This window comes from Zea mays, chromosome 4 (genome assembly GCF_902167145.1).
Source record: "Zea mays cultivar B73 chromosome 4, Zm-B73-REFERENCE-NAM-5.0, whole genome shotgun sequence".
NCBI classification, from domain to species: domain Eukaryota; kingdom Viridiplantae; phylum Streptophyta; class Magnoliopsida; order Poales; family Poaceae; genus Zea; species Zea mays.
Genome location: NC_050099.1, coordinates 85,367,947 through 85,375,227, shown reverse-complemented (window position 1 = coordinate 85,375,227; position 7,281 = coordinate 85,367,947).

Sequence of the window (7,281 nt, the reverse complement as noted above, 5' to 3'; positions counted from 1 at the left end):
TAAGCATATTGATATACGACATCACTTCTTAAGGGATCATGTTGGAAAGGGAGATATCTCTATTTATTCCATTGGCACGGATGATCAATTAGCAGATATTTTTACAAAGCCTTTGGATGAAACGAGATTTTGTTCTCTAAGAAGTGAAATGAATGTGATCGATCTCTCAAATGTGGCTTGAAGTTGATCGCACATGTATAGTATTGCATTTCAGTTCTAAATATGCTCTCTATGCTATTTATTTGGTATTTTTTATGCATTTTCCATTTTAGAATGATCTAAGTAGTTTGATATAAAAAATTGCATTCCTCAATTACATAATGGGCATATGCATGCATACTAATCCTTGGATTGGTCGAAATGTCCATATATGAGCATCAATTCGGATTTGAAATTCAAAGTCAGCAAATGGACAGACATTGGAAACCTGAGTATCAGGCCACGGACCGTCCACCCATGGACCGCGGGCCGTCCGTCGTATCAGGAACTGGACAGTCCGGTTGGGGTTGCAGACTATCTGAACTCATCAGGCCGCGGACCGTCCGCCGGCCCTGCGCGGACCGTCCGCGACAGGCAGTAAAATCGAGCAGAGGCCGCAGACTGGTTGTTTCACTCTTTGCATCTCCTCTCTCGCTCTCCACTCGCAAAAGGGCTCTCCTTTGTCGTTTGCGCGCGGACGAAGAAGGCAAGTTACGCACGGACAGTCCGACAGCTTGTGAGAAGTTCAACCAACATGTCGTCCTCACGGTATTTCATAATCTTATGGATTTCATCAAATCTCTTCATTTTGGGATTATTCGGATTTTCTCTCTGATCTAGAATTGAGCCATAGTTTTACAAATCTGATTGGTGGGATTGTTAGTACTACTCTCTATGAATGTTGTGCAAAATTTTGAACTTGTTTGGATGGATATTCTCTGCGAAATCATCAATTCAACGATTGAGTCGGCTAGGGTTCTGGAGAGTCGCCCCTAGTCGGTCGCGGACCGTCCGCCTGGTGGGCGCGGACCGTCTGGACCTCTGGCACGGACAGTCCGGACCCCTAGCGCGGACCGTCCAGACCCTGACAGAGCAATGCAGTTCTATTCTTTTTATTGTGGTGATTGGTATCAACTATTCATCTATGGATGTCTGTCACATTTATTGCAGTGATTTGGGTGGTCTCCGCAAGAAGCTTGCAGGTCGCTTGAAATCAAAGCGCCCTCGTGGAGATGATGCTGACTATACACCAACCACTGATTCAGAGGCCCAATCCTCAGCTGGGGACACTGAATCTATGGACACAGAAGACTTTCCTTATGTACATCCCGACTATCCAATTGACACCACAGGATGGACATTTCCAAAGCGGAGGTTTTCTATGGCTGAGTACTGCTCAAGGCGGACTGTGAACCAATACACTCTGCCATCTGACACCAATATCCAATTTTTCCACATTCAGCTCTCACTACTACAACATGCATCCTCCACCCAGTGATCAGTGAGGCCTCTCCTTTGTGGCAATTGATGCCAAAGGGGGAGAGAAGTGATGAGAAGAGAAGTTGTCAGGTGTCACATTCAGGGGGAGTTGTTGGTCTATGTGGACATTAAGACCGTGCATATGCATATTTACCTTTTTATGTCGCATGCATTAGTTTATGTCTTATGCATTTGGAACTGGCTTGAACTTTTAACTCTATGTCTTATGCCTGTGGACAATTATCTCTAATATTCTGTGGGTTAGACTATGTTTAGTTCAAATTACTATGTGTGTGGTTAATCGAGGAGTGATTATAATTGATGCGCTTACTCTACATATTATCTCTTGTATGCCTCGATAACCATGATTGTAGGAAAGTCTCCATCAAAACTCCGATCTATTATGTGTGTTATATCTTCAGTTTCAAATAATCATGCACACACTTAGGGGGAGCCTTTCTTACATACTGAGTTTTTATTAGGATTTATCTATCTCTCGGACAGAACTTCAAATCAAGATAAGTCCTATGAAACTCATCTCCAAAATCTATCTTATACCTAAGGTATGAGGGAGATTTGGAAAAACTAAACTTCTCTTTAATATATTATGTAGTGTTGTCATCAATTACCAAAAAGGGGGAGATTGTGAATCATCTAGGCCCCTTTGGTGATGTTTTGGTAATTAATGACAACTGCTTGTGGGCTAACGATTCTTGGAGAAATAAGAATGCAGGGTTGGGCCACATAGAACAGGAAATATTGGAGAATCATAAGCATTGGTTGTGGATCAAATGAAGGCAAAGGTATAATATAGGTTTCGTTTTTGCCGGTCTTGAGGAGTTTAGAGAAGATACTTGACCGGATTAGTAGGCTAGATAGCCGTACTATTAAGAGGGGTCAATGACTTTGATCTGTGTAAAACTTAGTGCCTCATAGAGCATCTAGTGGTTGCATTTGCATGAGGACTAACATCGCTTCAAATTTCTTGAGTTAAAAATTCTTTCAAAAGCGAGTTTGAAAATTGCAAAGTCTTGGATGCGCGGACCGTCCGGACCTTGAGGGCGGACCGTCCGCGATCCACCAGAGGGATCCGAAGTCTGACCACTTCGGAAGCCATCTTGTTCCTTTGCACTGCGGACCGTCCGGGCCTTAGGGCCGGACCGTCCACAGTCATGACCAGAGAAGGCTGGTTTCGGGCCAGTCCTTGAATTATAGCGCGGACCGTCCGGCTGTGTTGGGCGGACAGTCCGCAGGTGTCAAATATGGTTTGGACACGGACTGTGTGATTTTGTAGATTTGTACTACGGACTGTCCGGGGGACTAGTCCGGACAGTACTGTCTCAGGTCTCGGACCGTCCGACCTTATAGGCGGACGGTCCGCCCGTGTTATCAATTCTTGGTCCGAAGTCCAAGCGCTTCTTGCTGTCAGGTCTCGGACGGTCCGGCCTTGATGGGCAGACTGTCCGGACCCAACTTTTCTGACAACTCTGACAAATTTCAAATGAGAATTATAGCCGTTATATGTACGGCGGACCGTCCGTCCCTAGGGCGTGGACCGTCCGCGTGTGCGCAGAACTGGTGCTTTTTGCACATAACGGTTGGAATTTGGTGGGGGCTATAAATAGAAGGGTAGCTCGTGTGAGAGAGCTCTCTTGGCCATTCCTTGCACACATTGAGCTCATTTTTGATCCTCCAACTCACTCTCTCACACTCTTTGCTTGAGATTGCATTCTAGTGAGAGATTGAGGGTTCCTAGTGCATTTGCATCCTTCGGTGATTCTTGAGGCACTAGGTGGTACACCGAGCAAGCGTCATCGGCTTGTTACTCTTGGAGGTTGCCGCCTCCTAGACGGCTCGGGTGATTGTCTCCGTCGAGCTCTCCAAGAAGATTGTGGAGAAGCCGCGGTGTTGATTGTGAGGGGTTCGCGCCTACCTCGCCAGAGCGGCAAAGGTGACATTAGTGGAATCGAGGTATTGAGTGATTTCTTGTCCACTTGGCTCAAAGATCAAGCCGTGTCTTGATAGAGGAGCAAGTGAGAGCTTGAAGTCCACCTCAACGTGGATTAGGGGTGATCGGCAAATCACCGATACCACGGGATAAAATTCGGTGTCTTTACTTTCTTGCATTACTTATTGCCTTGCAAGTGATTAGTGTTTTGCATATTGTTCCTCAAGTATTAAATCACCGTAGTTGATTCTCATACATTGTTTACTTGTTGTCACTAGAGAATTTATTCCTCTTGTTATATTGATTAAATTTACCTAGTGTTTTTGATTTTAGTCAAAACCGTATATTCACCCCCCTCTAGCCGGTGTCCTAGATCCTACACCATGGGAGAGTGGTCAGCACCATGGGAGGAGTACCGCTGCACTGCTCTTATCATGGGAAAAAATGAGCGGCTGAGCAGGGGAAAAGGGGCGCCGGTGATCTGCTGTTCTGTGAGAGCTGGAGCTTGGGAGAGGGAGAGCAGAGGCGCTGCGCGGGGAAGAAGGGCGCCATGGCTGGGGTGTCGGGCTTCATCCCTGAGCAGGGCGTCGGCCCTAGGGACTGCTCCATGCGCTAGCACCAGGGGAGGAGCAGCAGGGAGGAAGATGAACAGGCGCTGGCTGCTGCTACGCGAGGGAGGAGCAGGGGGCGCCGCTCCATGGCTGTTGGGAGCGGCTGCAAAAAATTTCTGGGCGCCATGAACGGAGAGGAAGCGTTGTGTGCGTGTGGGAGAGGAGGAAGAAGGTTGTGGCGGCTAGGGGGGGGAATGGAAAATGTCCAATTTGCAAGGGAGAGAGCTCCTATTTATAGAAGAAAATGTAGGGTTAGGGTTTCAAATGGGCCAAATGGACTGGGTTGGGCTGGCCCAAACACTAAACCGGGCCACGATAATTTATTTCCAAATAAAAATGCTCCCGCGGAATTCGTTTCTATAGACAACTGAGCGAATTAGAGTTTCGGCGAATGGACGATTGAGCGATTAATTCGGCCGAGAGTTTGATTTGAATTCGCTCGGAAATAATTCCCTACGCGTGATTCGAAAATAAATCATCCTGAGATTTGATCGGCTTTGGATTTTTAGTCGGAGAAGGAAAATCGTGATATTTTAAAATCGCTGTCGATACGGGGTTTTGAGTTCGGTTCGGACATGAGATATTTGGCCGAGTCGGATAAAATTGATTAGAGGACGACATATCGTGTATTCCGTCTGAGAGTACGGACTCGGATTAAAATAGTCGGACATCGATCGAGGTTCGAGGAATTAGACTCGGGCTCAGATCAAATAACAGTCGTCGAAAGTTTGATTAAATGAGCTTCAGATGAGATTTATAATTCGAGATGATTTTCGAGTTTGCATTTGTTCCGAGAATTAAAAGTTTTAACAGGCTCCAAATTCGGCCCTTCTAGAGATCGAATAAAATCAGAAATCGGTGAAACCTTCACAAGTAACTTGATAAATGGAGATAAACGCGGTCGAGAAAAAGAATTTTTCACTGAGCGTCCGAGATTAGGATAAATCTCCCGACATAACACGAAATAGACACCTGGGGTGTCACATACAAGATCTTTAGACACTTCCGAGGTAAATGGCTAAGGATCCACTACGAGGCCTTTACAAAGTTCCACTAGCTTTAGAAAACTCGCTACAATTTTGTGAGAAGAGAGATATAGGAATCCCTCGTCTAAAAAGCAACGTCGCATGATTAACCCGAGAACCTCCCTACACCGGCAACTCCTCTATCGCCCTTGCCCCTTTCGGGTAAGGTAGTCCTCCACTAGCTTTCCTAGTTAGTCAGTCAAGGACGTCCCATTCCACCCTCGTGGTAGCACGATTATCTCAAGTTAAGCTACTTGTTTCAATTAACAAAATAATCTTATCATGAACAATAATTAAACCAATAGTATTAATGGAACATGATCATAATTTAGATAAAACATCAATCCCAAATCCAGGTATAACTAAACCAATCTACCTAATAGTTCATTTGTTTTGCGGGTGTGGGGTAACCAAAGCTAGGGTAACCTATTAAGTCCCATCAAATTAACCTGAGAATGTCACAGTGATTAACAGGAACATTATTAGGTAAAGAAGAGTGATTAAGGGCACAACTTGCCTTATACTTGCGATTACCTATTGTTGAGATGCTAACCCAAAAGTTGGGCTCCGGGTTCATCATCACCTCACCTCTACTCGTAGCAATACATATAATTAAGCAAATAATGGATATGGTAACATTACACCAAAGCATAAGAACAAACTGTGTAAGAATATTCTACGCGTCGCTACGAGATCGTAGGTTCGAGAACCATTCAGAGTTAAAACGAAGAAGTTATGGGTAAAATAATATTTTTAGGTGCAATAAATCTAATAAATGTTGTATTTCAACTAAGTAGGTATTAAATTGAAATATTTGAGTTGATATTAATCACTTTAACAATTATTTATAATAAGTGTAGGTTACAACTATAAATTAGATTAACTAGATTTCCTAACTAATTAACATTAATTAATTAAAATATGTGGTATTAAAATAATGTTATTACTACTTACGCAAAATTAATATGAGCCTAACACAATTAAACAAATTAAAACAAATTATTTGACCCAGAAGATATCGTATCTTTAATAATTTAGTGGGCTATACAGAAATAGGTGACATGACAGGATCTGATTGGTTAGATCGGTTTGTTAAAGATGTGAAATGTTTTCTTATAAATACATGACCTAACTGATGCAAACTTATCATGATTGTACCTACTGTTAAATTCGTGTTGCATGACAGTTTTGCATGTAAAAGAGCTTATGATGGTGGTTATCTATTAGGCGGGAAGTGTCAACCCTATTTTGCAGGAAAAACATCTAACCTACCACTAACTTATCTTCCAATCAAACCCTTCAACCTCGCGTTGTTGTTGGTCATCTCGGTTTTTGACGATGAACCGGAGATCCGATCGACGAACCAGAAGCGCAGTAACGAAGCTCTCGTCGAGCTGGTCACGACGTTGTTCTGGGTTGCCCCAAAAGATGAATGGACGGAGAGAAAATTTCTCGCCGGAGTTGTCGCCAGAGTTTGGGCGGGAGTCAAACTTTGATGAGATGGTCATAACGGCTTATGGCTGCAAGCTTATCTGACGATAGACTGTTGTGGCTTGGATGGTGGCGGCGCTACTGCGAGGCTATATAGGAGATGAGTCTATGGTTGATGCCTTAAGGTGTTATGGTGACATGTATTTATATAAGCTTGGAGATGGTGGTTATGTGACGGATCTAATCTGGTACTTATCTATTAGAATTCTATCTTATCTGTTAGAAACTCTAACTTGTCTCCTTTATTCCAATAATACTATTGTTAATTTGTACTAATCATATTAGACCTCTAATTTAAATAAATCTTAGAATATATTTTTATTTAAATTTTTAATTAATTTTTTTGGTATTACACACAAGTTGAAAGGAATATTTTTTGAAATATCTTATTGTGATATCTTAATTTGTATCGACTTTCCTAAAGAACGTTGTGTACAAATAAACCAACTAAACATACATCGATACATTATATTAGCTTATATTTCTAATTTCTATTTTCTATTTTAAATTTAAAATTCAAGTCTAATTTAGAGCTATGTCAAATTTTCTATTTCAAGCATAAATTGTAACAAACAAAAACTCAATATGAATGCAAAGCATTTTTATTAATTAATTTACCCATTTAAGCAAATGAAACTCAGTAGGAATAATTCATGTAAGATGTTTTACAATAATAATTATTAAAGAAAAATATTCAAACACAGCCACATTTTAGAAGTACAATAAAATAAATGAGTTTTTCTAATTT